This window comes from Pseudophryne corroboree, unplaced genomic scaffold (genome assembly GCF_028390025.1).
Source record: "Pseudophryne corroboree isolate aPseCor3 unplaced genomic scaffold, aPseCor3.hap2 scaffold_397, whole genome shotgun sequence".
Classification (NCBI taxonomy): Eukaryota; Metazoa; Chordata; class Amphibia; order Anura; family Myobatrachidae; genus Pseudophryne; species Pseudophryne corroboree.
Genome location: NW_026970038.1, coordinates 516,966 through 535,911, shown reverse-complemented (window position 1 = coordinate 535,911; position 18,946 = coordinate 516,966). Strand labels below are relative to the sequence as shown.

Sequence of the window (18,946 nt, the reverse complement as noted above, 5' to 3'; positions counted from 1 at the left end):
AAACTGGCTTTATTCTACCTAAGTTGCCCTCCCACAAGTGTGTACTCCGAAAGAGTGTTTAGTGCCGCCGCTCACCTTGTCAGCAATCGGCGTACGAGGTTACATCCAGAAAATGTGGAGAAGATGATGTTCATTAAAATGAATTATAATCAATTCCTCCGCGGAGACATTGACCAGCAGCAATTGCCTCCACAAAGTACACAGGGAGCTGAGATGGTGGATTCCAGTGGGGACGAATTGATAATCTGTGAGGAGGGGGATGTACACGGTGATATATCGGAGGGTGAAGATGAGGTGGACATCTTGCCTCTGTAGAGCCAGTTTGTGCAAGGAGAGATTAATTGCTTCTTTTTTTGGAGGGGGTCCAAACCAACCCGTCATATCAGTCACAGTCGTGTGGCAGACCCTGTCACTGAAATGATGGGTTGGTTAAAGTGTGCATGTCCTGTTTTGTTTATACAACATAAGGGTGGGTGGGAGGGCCCAAGGACAATTCCATTTTGCACCTCTTTTTTCTTTTCTTTTTCTTTGCATCATGTGCTGATTGGGGAGGGTTTTTTGGAAGGGACATCCTGCGTGACACTGCAGTGCCACTCCTAGATGGGCCCGGTGTTTGTGTCGGCCACTAGGGTCGCTAATCTTACTCACACAGTCAGCTACCTCATTGCGCCTCTTTTTTTCTTTGCGTCATGTGCTGTTTGGGGAGGGTTTTTTGGAAGGGCCATCCTGCGTGACACTGCAGTGCCACTCCTAGATGGGCCCGGTGTTTGTGTCGGCCACTAGGGTCGCTAGTCTTACTCACACAGCTACCACATTGCGCCTCTTTTTTTCTTTGCGTCATGTGCTGTTTGGGGAGGGTTTTTTGGAAGGGACATCCTGCGTGACACTGCAGTGCCACTCCTAGATGGGCCCGGTGTTTGTGTCGGCCACTAGGGTCGCTTATCTTACTCACACAGCGACCTCGGTGCAAATTTTAGGACTAAAAATAATATTGTGAGGTGTGAGGTATTCAGAATAGACTGAAAATGAGTGTAAATTATGGTTTTTGAGGTTAATAATACTTTGGGATCAAAATGACCCCCAAATTCTATGATTTAAGCTGTTTTTTAGTGTTTTTTGAAAAAAACACCCGAATCCAAAACACACCCGAATCCGACAAAAAAAATTCGGTGAGGTTTTGCCAAAACGCGTTCGAACCCAAAACACGGCCGCGGAACCGAACCCAAAACCAAAACACAAAACCCGAAAAATTTCAGGCGCTCATCTCTAGTTACAGTGCCCAGCTGCTGCAAGAAATCAGCTTGAATGCTTCAGGGGCTGGGGCATAGCCAACATGAGCCCCACACCGAAGGAGGGTGGAGGTGTTTAATGCGAATTAGGGGTCATCCAAGCGCCGCAAAAGGCCGCCATGCCCTGCACATCCCTTTTTTCTTTTCATATGCAGACGAGGGTTGAAGCCAACTTTGACCCACTGCTTGGATGACATCACCATATGCAAATCCATCTGCTGCAGGCCTTCCCCCAGGAATGCTTGCACTAGTTGTTGCATTTGGTTTGTTGTTTGGGGGTGCTTCAGTATTAGGCAGCCTTCTGCCCTCCCATGTTCATCTGAAAATATGTGTTCTCCCTGCAGTTGTTGTCCCCAGATGAGAGTTCCCTTGTGCTGCCTCAGTTGAATCGCCTTTACTTGACAGAGATGTGCCTGAGCAGCGGCCCTCCCCAGCCCTATCCCAAATCATACTTATTTTGCATAGGAGATACCATGGTCATGAAGATTGTTCTCCCAGGGTGAGGTTCATTCATTGCATTCTGGGTATGATGACCCCTGTGATTTCCCCAAATGTGGGAAACTCGACTGCATTATTTGTGGTAGTGGGGGACTGGGTTGTGCTTTCCTCTGGTCAGCTCTGGTAAAAGTCAGATTTCTTTGTCTCAGATCTTCCTCTAGCCTTGTTCTTCTTTCGAGAGTTCCCTTGTGACTACTGGGCAAACATTAAGTTACTGTGTATTCCTGGGTTATATAGCGCTGGGGTGTGTGCTGGCATACTCTCTCTCTGTCTCTCCAAAGGGCCTTGTGGGGAAACTGTCTTCAGAAAAAGCATTCCCTGTGTGTGTGGTGTGTCGGTACACGTGTGTCGACATGTCTGAGGAAGAAGGCTATATTAGAGAGGAGCAGGAGCAAATGAATGTGGTGTCTCCGCCGACAGCTGATTGGATGGATATGTGGAATGTTTTAAATGCTAGTGTAAACTCATTGCACAAAATATTAGACAAGGCTGAAGCTTTGGGACAGTCAGGGTCTCAACCCATGCCTGATCCTATGTTGCAGGGACTGTCAGGGTCTCATAAGCGCCCACTATCCCAGATTGTTGACACAGATACAGACACGGATTCTGACTCCAGTGTCGATTACGATGATGCAAAGTTACAGCCAAAATTGGCAAAATCCATTCGATATATGATTATGGCAATAAAAGATGTTTTGCACATCAGAAAGGAACCCCCTGTCCCTGACAAGAGGGTACATATGTACAAGGTGAAAAAGCCTGAGGTAACCTTTGAGGGGGTCACACGAGCTGAACGAGTTATGTGAAAAAGCTTGGGAATCTCCAGATAAAAGACTGCAGATTTCCAAAAGGATTCTTATGGCGTATCCTTTCCCATCAATGGATTGGTTACGATGGGAATCCTCCCCTAGGGTGGACAAAGCATTAACACGCTTATCCAAGAAGGTAGCCCTCCCATCCCAGTATACGGCTACCCTCAAAGAGTCTGCTGACCGCAAACAGGAGATTACCCTGAAGTCCATTTATACACATTCAGGTACCTTACTCAGACCGGCAATTGCGTCGGCCTGGGTGTGTAGTGCTGTAGCGGCATGGACGGATACCTTATCTGAGGGGATGGATACCCTAGATAAGGATACTATTTTATTGACCCTGGGGCATATAAGAGATGCTGTCCTATATATGTGTGTATGCAAACTACAGGTGGTGCTGCAGGGCTCACACACTTTTACTTGTCTTGTAGAGCAACTCTGGAGCTGTTTCTGGGTCCAGCTGCTGCAAGAAATCAGCTTGAATGCTTCAGGGGCTGGGGCATGGCCAACATGAGCCCACACTGATGGGGGGTGGGGGTGTATAAAGCGATTTAGGGGTCATCCAAGCGCAACCCCACAAAGGCCGCCATGCCCTGCGTGACCCTTTTCTCTTTTCATATGCAGACGAGGGTTGACGCCAACTATGCCCACTGCTTGGATGACATCACTATTAGAGATGAGCGGGTTCGGTTTCTCTGAATCCGAACCCGCACGAACTTCATGTTTTTTTTCACGGGTCCGAGCGACTCGGATCTTCCCGCCTTGCTCGGTTAACCCGAGCGCGCCCGAACGTCATCATGACGCTGTCGGATTCTCGCGAGGCTCGGATTCTATCGCGAGACTCGGATTCTATATAAGGAGCCGCGCGTCGCCGCCATTTTCACACGTGCATTGAGATTGATAGGGAGAGGACGTGGCTGGCGTCCTCTCCGTTTAGAATAGATTAGAGAGACACTTGATTTACTAATTTTGGGGAGCATTAGGAGTACTCAGTACAGTGCAGAGTTTTGCTGATAGTGACCACCAGTTTTATTTTTAATCCGTTCTCTGCCTGAAAAAAGCGATACACAGCACACAGTGACTCAGTCACATACCATATCTGTGTGCACTGCTCAGGCTCAGGCCAGTGTGCTGCATCATCTATTATCTATATATAATATTATATATATCTGATTATCTGTCTGACTGCTCAGCTCACAAAGCTTATAATTGTGGGGGAGACTGGGGAGCACTACTGCAGTGCCAGTTATAGGTTATAGCAGGAGCCAGGAGTACATAATATATTATATAGTGAGTGACCACCAGACACACAGTGCAGTTTATTTAATATATCCGTTCTCTGCCTGAAAAAAGCGATACACACAGTGACTCAGTCAGTCACATACCATATCTGTGTGCACTGCTCAGGCTCAGGCCAGTGTGCTGCATCATCTATATATATTATATATCTGTCTGACTGCTCAGCTCACACAGCTTATAATTGTGGGGGAGACTGGGGAGCACTACTGCAGTGCCAGTTATAGGTTATAGCAGGAGCCAGGAGTACATAATATTATATTAAAACAGTGCACACTTTTGCTGCAGGAGTGCCACTGCCAGTGTGACTAGTGACCAGTGACCTGACCACCAGTATATATAATATTAGTAGTATACTATCTCTTTATCAACCAGTCTATATTAGCAGCAGACACAGTACAGTGCGGTAGTTCACGGCTGTGGCTACCTCTGTGTCGGCACTCGGCAGCCCGTCCATAATTGTATATACCACCTAACCGTGGTTTTTTTTTCTTTCTTTATACATACATACTAGTTACGAGTATACTATCTCTTTATCAACCAGTCTATATTAGCAGCAGACACAGTACAGTGCGGTAGTTCACGGCTGTGGCTACCTCTGTGTCGGCACTCGGCTGCCCGTCCATAATTGTATATACCACCTAACCGTGGTTTTTTTTTCTTTCTTTATACATACATACTAGTTACGAGTATACTATCTCTTTATCAACCAGTCTATATTAGCTATATGTCTATATGTGCTGATTGGGGAGGGTTTTTTGGAAGGGCCATCCTGCGTGACACTGCAGTGCCACTCCTAGATGGGCCCGGTGTTTGTGTCGGCCACTAGGGTCGCTAATCTTACTCACACTGCTACCTCATTGCGCCTCTTTTTTTCTTTGAGTCATGTGCTGTTTGGGGAGGGTTTTTTGGAAGGGACATCCTGCGTGACACTGCAGTGCCACTCCTAGATGGGCCCGGTGTTTGTGTCGGCCACTAGGGTCGCTTATCTTACTCACACAGCGACCTCGGTGCAAATTTTAGGACTAAAAATAATATTGTGAGGTGTGAGGTATTCAGAATAGACTGAAAATGAGTGTAAATTATGGTTTTTGAGGTTAATAATACTTTGGGATCAAAATGACCCCCAAATTCTATGATTTAAGCTGTTTTTTAGTGTTTTTTGAAAAAAACACCCGAATCCAAAACACACCCGAATCCGACAAAAAAAATTCGGTGAGGTTTTGCCAAAACGCGTTCGAACCCAAAACACGGCCGCGGAACCGAACCCAAAACCAAAACACAAAACCCGAAAAATTTCAGGCGCTCATCTCTAATCACTATATGCAAATCCATCTGCTGCAGGCCTTCCCCCAGGAATGCTTGCAGTAGTTGTTGCATTTGGTTTGTTGTTTGGGGGTGCTTCAGTATTAGGCAGCCTTCTGCCCTCCCACATTCGTCTGAAAATGTGTTCTCCCTGCAGTTGTTGTTCCCAGATGAGAGTTCCCTTGTGCTTCCTCAGTTGAATCTCCTTAAGTTGACAGGGGTGTGCCCGAGCAGCCGCCCTCCACAGCCCTATCCCAACACATACTTATCTTGCATATGAGATCTCTTGATCATGAAGATAGCTCTCACAGGGTGAGGTTCATCCATTACATTTTAAAGTAGGAAGGTACAAATTACATATTCAAATTACATATATGTGCTGGATTCAAATGTTTTCCCCCCTTCCTTTCTCAATTGTGCCCATCAGCAGCTATTCTAATGTTGCTGCCAATGGGTGTGACGCATTCATTTCTTCTGTGGGGTACACTGGACTCCACAAGGATTCACATTGTATATGTACACCAGAGTAGGATCTTGATCTGAGGCACCAACAGGCTCAAAGCTTTTGACTGTTCCCAAGATGCTCAGCGCCCCCTCCTCTATAACCTCGCTTCCATGAACAGGGAGCTCAGTTTGTAGTTGGTGCCTTCAGTAGCAGGCCACTTAACAGGGGGCTGCCTCAGGCAGCCTATTCTTAGCTATTAATTTTGGCAAGAAAAGAAGAACTTTTTTTATAAGAATCTACAAGGGCTGCAGCAGGCTAGGTCTAATAGACCTCTTTACTGCAGCTCCATCACTCCCAGTGGCGCAGTATACTCCCGTGCCCCGGTTGCTGGGTCACTGCAGCGGAGGCTCCGGTTTCTTCCTAAGGTCAGTCACACACACACCGCCCTCCGGGATATCGAGGCCGCTGATGGGGGCGGGCCGTGTGCGCACTGGCGTGGACACTGATTACTGGGCAGCCGCTCCACTAGCCACCAGGGACAGTTAAGGAACACAGCTCTGGGTTTTTTTTCTCCTATATTAACCCCATTTTGTACTACCCACAGTGCATTGTGATAGGTAATGGGGCCTGATTCAGGTTGGATCGCAATCCAACTGCAAAAACTGCTAAGAGCATACGCATCCGCCTGCATTTTCTGCGGCACCCCGCAGATAATGCGATCACCTCTGCCTGTGAATCGGTGAAGGGGGGGGGGGGAGGGGGGTCAACAACACTCCATTTCCAAGTCGGAGATGGAGCGGTGCGGGGGCACGGTTTCAAAATGGGGTCGGCAACGGAGAAACAGGAGGCGTGGTCAGAGCAGCTGCATGACATCACATGGGCCGGACTCTGCCAGTGGAGCCCCAGCGTCATGAGGTAGATTTTGAAGAGACCGGGGAGGACTTCTGTTCCTGGGAACTAGCTGTGTTGTGCAGCTTTATTCCTCTGCCCCTACCTCTGGCAAGAAAGGACGCACCTCGCACTTTCTTGTTTCTTTGTGACCGAAAGGACTGCATTTGATAATGCGGAGCTTTCTTATGCTGTGAGGGAACATAAGGTAAAAAATTTGATTTTCCAACTGTAGCTGTGCGTGTTAATGCTTTGTCCATCCTACGGGAGGATTTCCATCGTAACCTATCCGTTGATGGAAAAGGATACGCCATAAGAATCCTTTTGGAAATCTGCAGTCTTTTATCTGGAGATTCCCAAGCTTTTTCACATAACTCGTTTAGCTCGTGTGACCCCCTCAAAGGTTACCTCAGGCTTCTTTCCCTTGTACATATGTACCCTCTTGTCAGGGACAGGGGGTTCCTCTGTGATGTGCAAAACATCTTTTATTGCCATAATCATATATCGAATGGATTTTGCCAATTTTGGCTGTAACTTTGCATCATCGTAATCGACACTGGAGTCAGAATCCGTGTCGGTATGTGTTTCAACAATCTGGGATAGTGGGCGCTTATGAGACCCTGACAGTCCCTGCAACATAGGATCAGGCATTGGTTGAGTCCCTGACTGTCCCAAAGCTTCAGCCTTGTCTAATCTTTTGTACAATGAGTTTACACTAGCATTTAAAACATTCCACATATCCATCCAATCAGGTGTCAGCGGAGACACCACATTCATTTGCTCCCGCTCCTCTCTAATATAGCCTTCTTCCTCAGACATGTCGACACACGTGTACCGACACACCACACACACAGGGAATACTTTTTCTGAAGACAGTTTCCCCACAAGGCCCTTTGGAGAGACAGAGAGAGAGTATGCCAGCACACTCCCCAGCGCTATATAACCCAGGAATAACACAGTAACTTAATGTTTGTCCAGTAGCGCTGCTGTATGTAATTTGCGCCGAATTATGTGCCCCCCCTCTCTTTTCAACCCTCTTCTCTACCGTGGTATAAGCAGGGGAGAGTCCGGGGAGCTTCCTCTCAGCGGTGCTGTTGAGAAAAAATGGCGCTGGTGAGTGCTGAGGGAGAAGCCCCGCCCCCTCGGCGGCGGGCTTCTGTCCCGCTTAAACTGTAAAATTGGTGGGGGCTCATACATATATACAGTGCCCAGCTGTATATATGTTATATTTTTGCCAAAAAGAGGTTTATATTGCTGCCCAGGGCGCCCCCCCTGCGCCCTGCACCCTTACAGTGACCGGAGTATGTGAGGTGTATGGGAGCAATGGCGCACAGCTGCAGTGCTGTGCGCTACCTCAGTGAAGATCATGAACTCTGTGGAGCCCGTCTATCCCCATGGTCCTTACGGAGTCCCCAGCATCCTCTAGGACGTTAGAGAAACTAGGATTTTAATACCTACCGGTAAATCCTTTTCTCTTAGTCTGTTGAGGATGCTGGGCACCCGTCCCAGTGTGTACTGTGTCTGCAGTTATTAAATGTCCCTTAACTCCAGAACATTTATGTGGAGACAACTTTCCTGACTTGACCATCTTCCTTGGACGTTTTCCCCCTGTGTGACTGCTCCCCAGCCTCGGAGGGTTGCATCTGTGGTCCCTAGGATCCAGTCCTGGATCCCGAACCATCGCCCCTCTAGGAGGTGAGAACTGTGCAGCCACCAATGGAGTGAGATTCTGGTCTTGGAAGACAGGATTATCCTCCGGTGCATGTGTAGGTGGGATCCGGACCACTTGTCCAACAGGTCCCACTGGAACACTCTGGCATGGAACCTGCCAAACTGAATGGCCTCGTAGGCCACAACCATCTTCCCCAGCAACTGAATGCATTGATGGATTAACACTCTTGCTGGTTTCAGAATTTGTTTGACCAGACTCTGGATCTCCATAGCCTTTCCACTGGAAGAAAACCTCTTCTGTGTCCAGTATGTGTTATGATTCCAGCACTCTGGTCAGAGAAGATCTTATGGCAAGGACCGGAGCACTGGAACGGAATGCTGGGGAAGGGAGCAGGACAGGAAAATAGCCCCTGGCGCCCTAACTCTGTTGTCTCACCCGTGTTGTCAGAAATCCCCTGCGAGACTATGGTTTCTTGAGCCCTTGGCAGCCACGTTTGAAGGGCGGATTATGTCTGCCCAACTTCGATGCCCCCCGGTCTTAATGAGAGACAAAGGGAAACCCGAGACAGGGTGATAACAAGAGGCCCTCTAACTAAACAACCAGGCCAGGGGCTAAGCAAACTCAAAACTATAATATGTGCGGAGAAACCGCCAGGAAAAAGGACAACCAAAATATCCACTTGTCCAATTCTCCTACCCGGCACCGCCGAGTACCAGAGAGGACTTGTGGAAGCGGAACCCTCCGCAAATGCTCCAAACACAAAATATAAAAGGTAAAGCGGCTGAGCCGCAACACACGGCAGAGCCGCAACTCACGAACACCACTGGATATAAAACGGTGATCAGTCAGGACTCCAGGGAACCAAACGACCTCTTGGGATGAGATGACAACTCCCGAATACCGGACTTCTGCGGACTGGAATGACCGGATACAGCAGGACTGGAAACAGACTCTCAGCAAACAAAGGCAGCATGCAGGAAGCTATTACCGGCATCTGTGAGAAGCCCTGGGAGTGTATTTAACAAGGAGTCCTCCAATCAGCTGCTAATGGCTGATTAGAATAAATGCTGTGCAGCTGCCTTGCTGCACGGCCAGAGAGCAGGTGAATATCTTAATTTCCTAAAGCCTAGCAACGGGGAACGCGGTCCGCCAGTGGCGTCCCCGTTGCTAGGGTCCGTGCGGCTCAGCGCGCCCGGCGTCTAGCATTGCTAGGGAGCCGGCGGCTGTACGTGCACGGCATCGCTAGTTGCTAGGGGCCGGGCCGCGCAGACCATCAAGCGGACCCCGGCGCCTAACAGTACCCCCCCCTTGAGGAGGGGTCAAGGAACCCCTAAAGCCAGGTTTCTGAGGAAATTCCCGAAAAAATGCCCTCTTGAGCCTCGGGGCATGAAGATCCTTATCCAGGACCCAAGACCTTTCCTCCGGACCATAGCCTTTCCAGTGAACCAGAAAATACAGCCGATCCCGGGACAATTTGGAATCGAGAACCTTCTCTACCAAGAACTCCTGTTGTCCCTGTACATCCACTGGAGATCTACCCTGAGAGATCTTCCGAGGAAATCTACTGGAAGAAACATATTGTTTCAACAGGGAACAATGAAACGTATTTCCAATCCTGAGAGATCTTGGTAAACGTAACCGAAAGGCAACTGGGTTGACTCTTTTAATAATAAGAAATGGCCCAATAAATTTGGGTCCCAGTCTAGCCGAGGATTGTCGAAGCCTGATGTTGCGAGTCGACAACCACACCCTATCTCCCACCTTAAAAGTGCAAGGACGTCGGAGCCTGTCAGAAAATTTCTTCTCTGGAAAGGCCGCTTTTCTGAGAGCAAGGTGCACCTTTTTCCAAATGGCTCTGAGATGGGTGGTTAAGGTAAGCGAGGAGACTGAGGAATGATGAAAAAAAGAATTAGCTCTGGGGTGAAAACCAAAAACTGAAAAGAATGGAGACTCTTTAGTGGAGGAATGACAAGAATTATTGTAAGCAAATTCAGCCAACGGAAGAAACTCGGACCAATCATTCTGGAGTTTGGCTGAATACAAGCGCAAATATTGTTTCAATGATTGGTTAACTCGTTCGGTTTGCCCGTTGGATTGTGGGTGGTAACCGGATGTTAACGACAATTTCATCTTCAATGAGGCACAAAAACATTTCCAGAATTGTGCGATGAATTGTGGACCCCGATCAGAAACAATATCAGTAGGCAACCCATGAAGCCTGAATACATGGCGGAGAAACAAAACTGCCAACCCTTGGGCAGAAGGCAATCAGGGAAGAGCAATAAAATGAGCCATTTTACTAAAACGGTCCACTACCACCCATATGACTCAGAATCCGGCTGAAAGGGGAAGGTCAACCACAAAATCCATGGAAATATGAGACCACGGCCTGAGAGGAACATTTAAGGGCATAAGTTGCCCGATGGGCAAGGAACGGGGAACCTTATGCTGTGCACAAACCTGACATGAATAAACAAATTCCTTGACGTCTTTAGAAAGACCAGGCCACCATACTGAGCGAGAGACTAACTCCAATGTCTTAGAGACTCCTGGATGCCCTGAAACTTTGTTATCATGGAATTCCGTTAAAACAGTAACTCTCAAAAACTCAGGGACGTAAAGACGACCAGCAGGAGTAATTCTAGGAGCTTGGTGTTGAAGCTGTTTTAACTGGGTAAATAAATCTTGTGTGAGGCCCGCCCAGATGACCGAAGATGGAAGTATGGGGGTAACAGGATTGTTATTGTGAACCGGAAAGGGCATCAGCCTTAGTATTCTTGGAACCAGGCCTGAAAGTGATTATAAATTTGAAATGCGTAAAAAATAATGCCCAACGTGCCTGCCGGGCATTAAGCCGCTTAGCCGATTCAATGTATTGCAGGTTCTTATGGTCAGTCAATACCGAAATAGTATGTTTTGCTCCCTCCAGCCAATGCCTCCACTCCTCGAAAGCCCATTTTACCGCCAGTAACTCCCGATTACCAACGTCATAGTTGGATTCAGCGGAGGAGAATTTCCTGGACATAAAGGCACAAGGATGTAACTCCAGAGACTCCGGATCCTTTTGAGAAAGGATAGCCCCCACTCCAACCTCCGAGGCATCAACCTCCACCACAAAGGGCAATTCCGGATTAGGATGTCTGAGGACTGGAGCCGAGACAAAGGCTTGTTTCAAGGCCCGGAAGGACAACTCAGCTTCACGCGACCAGTTGGTAGGATCCGCTCCTTTCTTTGTCAGAGCTACAATGGGAGCAACCAGGTCAGAAAAAGAATGAATGAACCTCCTATAATAATTCGCAAACCCTAAAAAACGCTTAATTGCTTTTAAATTGGTGGGTTGCGCCCAACTAAGGATGGCCTGGAGTTTCTTTGGTTCCATGGAAAATCCCTGAGGGGAAATTATGTACCCTAAAAAAGATACTGCCGTGACATGAAACTCACACTTCTCCAGCTTGGCATATAAATGATTCTCACATAACTTTTGAAGAACCAGACGCACCTGGGTAACATGTTGTTCCATTGATTTAGAAAAAATCAGGATGTCGTCTAAGTAAACGACCACGAATTTCCCTAGGAAGTCACGGAGCACATCGTTAATGAGGTCTTGAAAAACTGCCGGAGCATTGGACAGGCCGAACGGCATCACCAGGTATTCGTAGTGACCCGACTGAGTACTGAAGGCCGTTTTCCACTCATCTCCAGATTTAATTCAGATGAGGTTGTACGCTCCTCTAAGGTCAATTTTAGAAAAAATCACAGCAGAACGTAACTGATCAAAGAGTACAGAAATCAACGGCAAAGGATAGGTGTTTTTAACTGAGATCTTATTCAGGGCTCTAAAATCAATGCAAGGTCTAAGCGAGCCATCCTTTTTCTCCACAAAGAAGAAGCCTGCACTTAAAGGAGATTTTGATGGTCTAATAAATCCTTTCTCAAGGCTCTCCTTTACATAATCATTCATAGCCGCAGTTTCTGGCCCGGATAATGCATATAATCTTCCCTTTGGCAATGCGGCACCAGGAATTAACTCAATAGCACAATCATAAGGCCGATGGGGAGGCAGAATGTCCGCATTGCCTTTGGAGAAAACATCAGCAAACTCCTGGTATTCCACCGGAATGAGTTCTGGAATGATAGCTGCTACTCTGACTGGAAACGTGATACATTCCTTATCACAAAAAGTACCCCAATGTGAAATCTCCCCCGACCGCCAATCAATGGTGGGATTATGAAAGGCCAGCCAAGGGTGACCCAGAACAACTGGAACTGCTGGGCAATGTGTAAGAAAGAACTCGATTTTCTCGGAATGTAGAGCTCCTACTGTAAGTAGTACAGGGGGTGTACGGAGAGAAATAATCCCATTAGACAGCGGACTCCCATCTAAGCCATGCATGGTGACACACCTACCCAAAGGTAACTGAGGAATGCCTAAGGCCTTAGCCCAAGTTAAATCCATAAAGTTTCCTGCAGCTCCACTGTCAACAAAAGCCGACACCGAAGAACTGAGGCTGCCAAAGGAAACTTTAACTGGGACTAAAAGGGAGTTATTCGAGGAGATAAGCTGCAGACCTAGGTGAACCCCCTCACAATTCACCTGGTCAAAGCGTTTCCCGACTTGTTCGGACAATTACGAGCAAAATGTCCCTTACCCCCACAGTACAGACAAAGACCAGAATTTTGCCTTCTGGCTCTTTCTTCAGGAGACAGCCGGGAGAGACCCATCTGCATGGTCTCCTCTACGTCTTCAGGAATGGAATATACACACGGACTTGACCTTACAGGTGCTCCTTTTTCAGCCCTCCGCTCTCTGAGACGACGATCAATCTTAATAGAAAGCTCCATGAGTTTATCGAGAGTCTCAGGAGCGGGGTACTGAAGGAGACTGTCTTTTATAGACTCTGATAAGCCGAGGCGAAACTGACTGCGCAGGGCTGGGTCATTCCAGCCACAGTCGTTCGACCAACGGCGAAACTCCGTACAATAAACCTCTGCAGGATTTCTACCCTGTCTGAGAGCGCGCAACTGACTTTCAGCGGACGCCTCTCTATCAGGGTCATCATACAAGAGCCCTAAAGACTCAAAAAAAGCGTCAACTGACAACAATGCCGGATCCTCTGCTCTTAAACCAAATGCCCAGGTCTGAGGATCCCCCTGGAGCAAAGAAATAATAAACCCGACCCGCTGAGATTCAGTACCCGAGGAAGTCGGTCTTAAACGAAAATAAAGTTTACAGGATTCTTTAAAATTAAAAAACTCTTTTCTATCACCAGAAAAACGGTCAGGCAAATGCATCTTTGGTTCAGGGACTACCCTTGGGGAAGCTCGCAAAAGATCTTCCTGCGACTTCACCCGAAGAGAAAGATCCTGAACCATCTGAGTAAGTTCTTGAATCTGGCTGACTAAGAGCTGACCAGGATTTGGCCCTAAACCTGTTGGATTCATGAGGCCGATAAACTCTCACAAAACTGAATGAGAAAAAATTAAACCCCGTTTAATTTTAAGTTTTGGTATGGCCGGTAATAATGTTATGATTCCAGCACTCTGGTCAGAGAAGATCTTATGGCAAGGACTGGAGCACTGGAACGGAATGCTGGGGAAGGGAGCAGGACAGGAAAATAGCCCCTGGCGCCCTAACTCTGTTGTCTCACCCGTGTTGTCAGAAATCCCCTGCGAGACTATGGTTTCTTGAGCCCTTGGCAGCCGCGTTTGAAGGGCGGATTATGTCTGCCCAACTTCGATGCCCCCCGGTCTTAATGAGAGACAAAGGGAAACCCGAGACAGGGTGATAACAAGAGGCCCTCTAACTAAACAACCAGGCCAGGGGCTAAGCAAACTCAAAACTATAATATGTGCGGAGAAACCGCCAGGAAAAAGGACAACCAAAATATCCACTTGTCCAATTCTCCTACCCGGCACCGCCGAGTACCAGAGAGGACTTGTGGAAGCGGAACCCTCCGCAAATGCTCCAAACACAAAATATAAAAGGTAAAGCGGCTGAGCCGCAACACACGGCAGAGCCGCAACTCACGAACACCACTGGATATAAAACGGTGATCAGTCAGGACTCCAGGGAACCAAACGACCTCTTGGGATGAGATGACAACTCCCGAATACCGGACTTCTGCGGACTGGAATGACCGGATACAGCAGGACTGGAAACAGACTCTCAGCAAACAAAGGCAGCATGCAGGAAGCTATTACCGGCGTCTGTGAGAAGCCCTGGGAGTGTATTTAACAAGGAGTCCTCCAATCAGCTGCTAAAGGCTGATTAGAATAAATGCCGTGCAGCTGCCTTGCTGCACGGCCAGAGAGCAGGTGAATATCTTAATTTCCTAAAGCCTAGCAACGGGGAACGCGGTCCGCCAGTGGCGTCCCCGTTGCTAGGGTCCGTGCGGCTCAGCGCGCCCGGCGTCTAGCGTTGCTAGGGAGCCGGCGGCTGTACGTGCACAGCGTCTCTAGTTGCTAGGCGCCGGGCCGCGCAGACCATCAAGCGGACCCCGGCGCCTAACAGTATGACTCCCAAAAACAACAACCGCGTCATTGGGACCAACTGCGATTTTGGCAAGTTTAGGAGCCAACCATGTTGTTGAAGAACTGTCAGGGAGAGTGCAATGTTTTGCACCAACTGGTCCCTGGATCTCGCCTTTATCAGGAGATCATCCAAGTACGGGATAATTGTGACTCCTTGCTTGCGAAGGAGAACCATAATTTCCGCCATCACCCTGGTGAAAATCCTCGGAGCCGTGGACAGACCAAACGGCAATGTCTGAAATTGGTAATGACAATCCTGAATTGCAAACCTTAGGTAGCTTGATGCAGTGGCTAAATGGGAACATGTAAGTAGGCATCCTTTATGTCTACCAAAACCATGAAATCTCCGTCCTCCGGACTGGAGATCACTGCCCTGAGAGATTCCATCAACTCCTACTTACCTGCCAGGTGAGATACTATGATCATGTAGGTGCTTCTCCCAGGGCAAGGCTCACCCATTGCACTCTGGGTGTGCTGCCCCTTTGATTTCCCCAAATGTGGGAAACTTGACTGCATAATTTGTGTTTCCCCTGGTCGGCTCTCATATAATTCAGATCTCTTTGTCTCAGGTCTCTCTCCAGCCTAGTTTGCTGTCTGTTTCCACTTCTCTTTTCTTGAGCCGCTCCCTTCTATGCCCTTGCGCACTATCCTGACTTCTCCCGTCTGCTTACTTTGTGCCTTCCAACGCACAATGCGAACTACAGGTAGTGCTGCAGGGCCCACACCCTTTTACTTGCCTTACAGAGCAGCTCTGGATCTGTTACAGTGCCCAGCTGCTGCAAGAAATCAGCTTGAATGCTTCAGGGGCTGGGGCATAGCCAACATGAGCCCCACACCGAATGAGGGTGGAGGTGTTTAATGCGAACTAGGGGTCATCCAAGCGCCGCAAAAGGCCGCCATGCCCTGCACGCCCCTTTTCTCTCTTCATATGCAGATGAGGGTTGAAGCCAACTTTGACCCACTGCTTGGATGACATCACCATATGCAAATCCATCTGCTGCAGGCCTTCCCCCAGGAATGCTTGTACTAGTTGTTGCATTTGGTTTGTTGTTTGGGGGTGCTTCAGTATTAGGCAGCCTTCTGCCCTCCCATGTTCATCTGAAAATATGTGTTCTCCCTGCAGTTGTTGTCCCCAGATGAGAGTTCCCTTGTGCTGCCTCAGTTGAATCTCCTTTACTTGACAGAGATGTGCCTGAGCAGCGGCCCTCCCCAGCCCTATCCCAAATCATACTTATTTTGCATAGGAGATACCATGGTCATGAAGATTGTTCTCCCAGGGTGAGGTTCATTCATTGCATTCTGGGTATGCTGACCCCTGTGATTTCCCCAAATGTGGGAAACTCGACTGCATTATTTGTGGTAGAGGGGGACTGTGTTTGTGCTTTCCTCTGGTCAGCTCTGGTAAAAGTCAGATTTCTTTGTCTCAGATCTTCCTCTAGCCTTGTTCCTCTTTCAAGAGTTCCCTTGTGCTGCCTCAGTTGGATCTCCTTCACTTGACAGGGGGGTGCCCGAGCAGCGACCCTCCCCAGCTCTAGCCCAACTCCTACTTACCTGCCAGGTGAGATACTATGATCATGAAGGTGCTTCTCCCAGGGCAAGGCTCACCCATTGCACTCTGGGTGTGCTGCTCCTGAAATTTCCCCAAATGTGGGACACTTGACTGCATAATTTGTGTTTCCCCTGGTCGGCTCTCGTATAATTCAGATCTCTTTGTCTCAGGTCTCTCTCCAGCCTAGTTTGCTGTCTGTTTCCACTTCTCTTTTCTTGAGCCGCTCCCTTCTATGCCCTTGCGCACTATCCTGACTTCTCCCGTCTGCTTACTTTGTGCCTTCCAATGCACAATGCAAACTACAGGTAGTGCTGCAGGGCCCACACCCTTTTACTTGCCTTACAGAGCAGCTCTGGAGCTGTTACAGTGCCCAGCTGCTGTAAGAAATCAGCTTGAATGCTTCAGGGGCTGGGGCATAGCCAACATGAGCCCCACACCGAAGGAGGGTGGAGGTGTTTAATGCGAACTAGGGGTCATCCAAGCGCCGCAAAAGGCCGCCATGCCCTGCACGCCCCTTTTCTCTTTTTTGATATGCAGACGAGGGTTGAAGCCAACTTTGACCCACTGCTTGGATGGCATTACCATATGCAAATCAATCTGCTGCAGGCCTTCCCCCAGGAATGCTTGCACTAGTTGTTGCATTTGGTTTGTTGTTTGGGGGTGCTTCAGTATTAGGCAGCCTTCTGCCCTCCCATGTTCATCTGAAAATATGTGTTCTCCCTGCAGTTGTTGTCCCCAGATGAGAGTTCCCTTGTGCTGCCTCAGTTGAATCTCCTTTACTTGACAGAGATGTGCCTGAGCAGCGGCCCTCCCCAGCCCTATCCCAAATCATACTTATTTTGCATAGGAGATACCATGGTCATGAAGATTGTTCTCCCAGGGTGAGGTTCATTCATTGCATTCTGGGTATGCTGACCCCTGTGATTTCCCCAAATGTGGGAAACTCGACTGCATTATTTGTGGTAGAGGGGGACTATGTTTGTGCTTTCCTCTGGTCAGCTCTGGTAAAAGTCAGATTTCTTTGTCTCAGATCTTCCTCTAGCCTTGTTCCTCTTTCAAGAGTTCCCTTGTGCTGCCTCAGTTGGATCTCCTTCACTTGACAGGGGGGTGCCCGAGCAGCGACCCTCCCCAGCTCTAGCCCAACTCCTACTTACCTGCCAGGTGAGATACTATGATCATGAAGGTGCTTCTCCCAGGGCAAGGCTCACCCATTGCACTCTGGGTGTGCTGCTCCTGCAATTTCCCCAAATGTGGGACACTTGACTGCATAATTTGTGTTTCCCCTGGTCGGCTCTCGTATAATTCAGATCTCTTTGTCTCAGGTCTCTCTCCAGCCTAGTTTGCTGTCTGTTTCCACTTCTCTTTTCTTGAGCCGCTCCCTTCTATGCCCTTGCGCACTATCCTGACTTCTCCCGTCTGCTTACTTTGTGCCTTCCAATGCACAATGCAAACTACAGGTAGTGCTGCAGGGCCCACACCCTTTTACTTGCCTTACAGAGCAGCTCTGGAGCTGTTACAGTGCCCAGCTGCTGTAAGAAATCAGCTTGAATGCTTCAGGGGCTGGGGCATAGCCAACATGAGCCCCACACCGAAGGAGGGTGGAGGTGTTTAATGCGAACTAGGGGTCATCCAAGCGCCGCAAAAGGCCGCCATGCCCTGCACGCCCCTTTTCTCTTTTTTGATATGCAGACGAGGGTTGAAGCCAACTTTGACCCACTGCTTGGATGGCATTACCATATGCAAATCAATCTGCTGCAGGCCTTCCCCCAGGAATGCTTGCACTAGTTGTTGCATTTGGTTTGTTGTTTGGGGGTGCTTCAGTATTAGGCAGCCTTCTGCCCTCCCATGTTCATCTGAAAATATGTGTTCTCCCTGCAGTTGTTGTCCCCAGATGAGAGTTCCCTTGTGCTGCCTCAGTTGAATCTCCTTTACTTGACAGAGATGTGCCTGAGCAGCGGCCCTCCCCAGCCCTATCCCAAATCATACTTATTTTGCATAGGAGATACCATGGTCATGAAGATTGTTCTCCCAGGGTGAGGTTCATTCATTGCATTCTGGGTATGCTGACCCCTGTGATTTCCCCAAATGTGGGAAACTCGACTGCATTATTTGTGGTAGTGGGGGACTGTGTTTGTGCTTTCTTCTGGTCAACTCTGGTAAAAGTCAGATTTCTTTGTCTCAGATCTTCCTCTAGCCTTGTTCTTCTTTCGAGAGTTCCCTTGTGCTGCCTCAGTTGGATCTCCTTCACTTGACAGGGGGGTGCACGAGCAGCGACCCTCCCCAGCTCTAGCCCAACTCCTATTTACCTGCCAGGTGAGATACTATGATCAGGAAGGTGCTTCTCCCAGGGCAAGGCTCACCCATTGCACTTTGGGTGTGCTGCTCCTGCGATTTCCCCAAATGTGGGACACTTGACTGCATAATTTGTGTTTCCTCTGGTCGGCTCTCATATAATTCAGATCTCTTTGTCTCAGGTCTTTCTCCAGCCTAGTTTGCTGTCTGTTTCCACTTCTCTTTTCTTGAGCCGCTCCCTTCTATGCCCTTGCGCACTATCCTGACCTCTCCCGTCTGCTTACTTTGTGCCTTCCAATGCACAATGCATACTACAGGTAGTGCTGCAGGGCCCACACCCTTTTACATGCTTTACAGAGCAGCTCTGGA

The 18,946-nt window shown here is 48.5% G+C and overlaps 7 non-coding genes and 1 pseudogene across 7 annotated transcripts; all 8 read left to right on the top strand.

Annotated features, from left to right (window-relative positions):
* The first annotated feature begins 1,737 nt into the window (after positions 1-1,737).
* LOC135023458 (U1 spliceosomal RNA) lies at positions 1,738-1,900 on the top strand. Its single transcript, XR_010220407.1, has one exon. It is a non-coding gene; the product is annotated as a U1 spliceosomal RNA (small nuclear RNA).
* A 13,229-nt stretch (positions 1,901-15,129) lies between these two features.
* On the top strand, positions 15,130-15,271 carry LOC135023478 (U1 spliceosomal RNA; annotated as a pseudogene).
* A 692-nt stretch (positions 15,272-15,963) lies between these two features.
* Positions 15,964-16,127, top strand: LOC135023441 (U1 spliceosomal RNA). The gene has a single exon (XR_010220391.1). It is a non-coding gene; the product is annotated as a U1 spliceosomal RNA (small nuclear RNA).
* A 152-nt stretch (positions 16,128-16,279) lies between these two features.
* Positions 16,280-16,442, top strand: LOC135023477 (U1 spliceosomal RNA). The gene has a single exon (XR_010220425.1). It is a non-coding gene; the product is annotated as a U1 spliceosomal RNA (small nuclear RNA).
* Positions 16,443-17,115: 673 nt separating this feature from the next.
* Positions 17,116-17,279, top strand: LOC135023452 (U1 spliceosomal RNA). The gene has a single exon (XR_010220401.1). It is a non-coding gene; the product is annotated as a U1 spliceosomal RNA (small nuclear RNA).
* A 152-nt stretch (positions 17,280-17,431) lies between these two features.
* Positions 17,432-17,594, top strand: LOC135023469 (U1 spliceosomal RNA). The gene has a single exon (XR_010220417.1). It is a non-coding gene; the product is annotated as a U1 spliceosomal RNA (small nuclear RNA).
* Positions 17,595-18,267: 673 nt separating this feature from the next.
* On the top strand, positions 18,268-18,431 carry LOC135023443 (U1 spliceosomal RNA). The gene has a single exon (XR_010220393.1). It is a non-coding gene; the product is annotated as a U1 spliceosomal RNA (small nuclear RNA).
* A 152-nt stretch (positions 18,432-18,583) lies between these two features.
* Positions 18,584-18,746, top strand: LOC135023471 (U1 spliceosomal RNA). Its single transcript, XR_010220419.1, has one exon. It is a non-coding gene; the product is annotated as a U1 spliceosomal RNA (small nuclear RNA).
* Positions 18,747-18,946: the final 200 nt, after the last annotated feature.